Here is a 3,557-nt window from a genome sequence, read left to right on the forward strand (position 1 = left end):
TTGCTAAAAAAATTAGTTTACTAACCGGTTTACTGACTGCTACTAAAATTTCATTAGTTTGCTAATTTATCAGAGCTGCTCAACTTCGCACAAAAGGACAAAATAATGGCTATTTTGTCTTGGGCAGTGTGTATAACGTTCCAAAAGGATTTCAAACGGTCTAAAATGATTTGGGACTATAAATACACCTCCTTCACTTCATTTACACTTAATGAAAGCTTACATTTGAACTCCAACATTGATTTTTCATTTATTGCTTTCATTCAAGAGCTTTAAAGGTTTTGAGCTTCCATTGGCAAATCAACTCATCTCTTCTTTATAGTTTGATTTGTATTGAGTAAGAGTGAGTGTTGAAATATTGAATTGCATTCAAGAGAGGTTGTACAAGCACCTATTGAAGCTTGAGAGAGAAAGTGCTTGTGATAGCACTTGTGAAGGTTTCAAGCTACCTTGGTGTTGAGAAATTGTAAAGGGCTTTTGGTCTCTTGCCTTCAAAAGAGTAAATAGTGAAGAGAAGACTCAAAGAGGGTTCTTTGAGAGAGTGGATGTAGGCTAGTTAAGCCGAACCACTATAAAAATCCTTGTGTTTGATTTCTCTAACCCTTACTTCCTTACTTTTGTGCAATTTTAAATTTTCCCTCATATACATGATATTGAATGTTGGTTAAATAGATTGAGTTGATAAATTTGTTGACATTTTGAGTGACTTGAGAAATTGGTTGTATATTGTATGATAAATGCTTTGTTAGATATTGCCATATAAATTGATTGAGGCTTGAATTGAAACTTAGGAATACATTGTTGAAGCACATATTACTTTTATTTTACATAGAGAAACACCTAGTTGAACAAAGCCACAATTTTTCATTAGGCTACAAGCAAGGGCCAAAAAATTGTTAAAGTCCAATTCACCCCCATCTTGGACTATTTTGGGACAACATAACTAATCTTACACACTTCTCTAAAACTTGAACTTCCCTAATCAAGTTACTCTTGAGACATTAATTATAGTGTGACAATTAAACAAAAAATAATTATAATATTTTAAAAAAATGTTAAACACATAAGAAAATGAATATTTCATGAAGCTCACCATGATTGATTTATTATTTTATATTGATTATTTTATATGAAATTACGATGATAGATATATGCATCTCAAAATATGGAATAACAATAATTATTTTTTTTTTTTTATAAAAAAAGCAACATACATTAATTTGGATACAAAAACTCAACTAAAACAATAAAGTTTATATATATATTTCTTGTTATAAAAAAATTATAAGATCAAATAAAATTTTTATACCAATTTAAGCTCATTTATTTTCGGAATTTATAAAAAAAAATAACTCGTATAGTAAACACTTCAAAAAGTTGTGTTTGCTTCATTTTATGTAATTAAAATAATTGACAAAGAAGAAGAACTGAAGAATAACAGCAACAGAAGAAGAAGAATCCACAAGCAAAGTCAGCAACAGAAATCGAAGAAGAAGAAGAAGAAGAGGTTTGAGAGGAGGAGCGACGAACTGGGACTATCTTTGAGAGAAACAGAAAGTGTTAGACTAGGGCTAATGTGTGTGTGTATATATATAGCCTTATGATCAATTTCCTTCTATTGTTAAAATAAATATTTTGTTACGTACTGATACTAATACAGTTAATCTCCATTTCTGTCTTAATAATTTCCCTTACAATCATATATATCCACATTGCAAATTTTTGATTCCGTTGAGAAAATAAACCATATGGATCGTAATCCACAAGCAAATACCTTTTCTCCTGAGTTTGAATATAATTAGATTATAATAATAGCACTGATTCAGTTTGTGTTCTCCTACATTGGTTTGATTTGGAATGGATATATATATTTGAGTTATTTATAAAATTTGAGCAAACTTTCTCTCCGTTGAATTAGTTTTTGGAGTAGAGTTAGGTCCAATTCATTTTTTTTTTACATGGCATTAGAGCCTATCTTGACTCAATATTGGACCACTTGTGGATGTGTTTGCCTGTAAACTTTACGCTCCAATGTTCATGTCCCTTGAGCTAGCTTTTGGGGTGAATTTAGGCTCAATCCATTTTCTCTATAGTTTGGTTTGATTCAGTTCTTTTAACATTTTGATTCGATTTGATTTCATTTTATAGATATTCGATTCTTATTTTTTATTTTTCAATTTGAAACCAAACCAATTGATTACACATTCCTAAGACCTTATTCTATGATATTAGATGTTTTACTAACTATTAGCTGTTTGATACTAGTAGTTAGTGGTTAGCTATTATTCAGTAATTTAAAACAGAAATTTTTGGTGTAGATAACTGTTGAATTAACTTTTAAATATGAGATAGTGGTATAATCTTGTTCATTTTAATAAAAAAGCTCTTTTAAACTTTAAAAGATTAAATAGTAAATTTTCATGAACCACTCTTTCAACTCATAAACATTATGCCACCAACTAATATAAATAATAAAGGTAGTGTTTTGACCTTAATTAAAATACTAAAAGTTACTTTCAAAGTTATTACCAAGCAAGATCTAACTGGTGTCCATAGAGATAGAGCCAAGTTCAGATCTAAGGGGAGCTATCGAGAAATCCTTCCCGAGAGCCCTTAGACCTCCTACGAAAATAATAAATTTATCATCTCAATAACATAATGATTTCATTTGAAATAAATCATGTGCAAAAAAAGAATTTAATTGAATTTTTATACAATTCCTTTTTTTTAAATAATTTTTTTAAATAAAAAATTATTATTTTTTTCATTTTAAATATAAAAATTAAAAAAAAGAGAAATGTTGAATTCTGTATAATTCAACATTCCAAATAGGGGGAATAAAAATAGATATCAATCCAATATTCGTCTTGGCAACAAGCATTCAACACATCATTGGATATAGATAATACAAACTACTATAGCAAACCAGAAGCCGATTCCCCTCTGAATTAGAAATAGAGACTTATTATGCACAGTAGAAGAAATCAATTGTTTATTAGCAACGCTCTTAAAGTAGTAATATAATAACCTTAAATAGGAGGAATGAATAATTCCCCATAATTGTCATGGACTTGGAGGAGGTGGAACATAATCATCTAACTTCCAAGAACCATCGTCCTTTTGAATCATAGCTTTGTTCTTCTCTATCCACCATTTATCTGGCACAGAGTATTCATCTTTTAGACCATCTGTTGTTTTATTTGCGAGTCATTTATCTCTGTCAATGGCCAACTCGAATTCCTTTTCACTTCCTTGTGTCCCTGCAACTCCATGAAGGTAAACCTCCAAGTCATGAACTATTTTGTATTTAGTGTCATCTTTTAAACATGGTGACTTGGTAGAGTCGATTTCCAACTGTTCTCCAATATGGACATAACCAAAATCAAGTGGTACTTTAGGAACGGGATCATGAGCATTAGCAATCCGCAAGACATGAAGATCATCTTTGAGTCCATCAAAGACATTTTTGAAGCCTCTGTCTCCAGTGCGAGGACTAGCAAACATGATGGCTGTGACTGAATACTCCTCGTCTGATTGGCCTATGGCTTGTTATGTCC

This window comes from Hevea brasiliensis, chromosome 11, assembly GCF_030052815.1.
Source record: "Hevea brasiliensis isolate MT/VB/25A 57/8 chromosome 11, ASM3005281v1, whole genome shotgun sequence".
Lineage (NCBI taxonomy): Eukaryota > Viridiplantae > Streptophyta > Magnoliopsida > Malpighiales > Euphorbiaceae > Hevea > Hevea brasiliensis.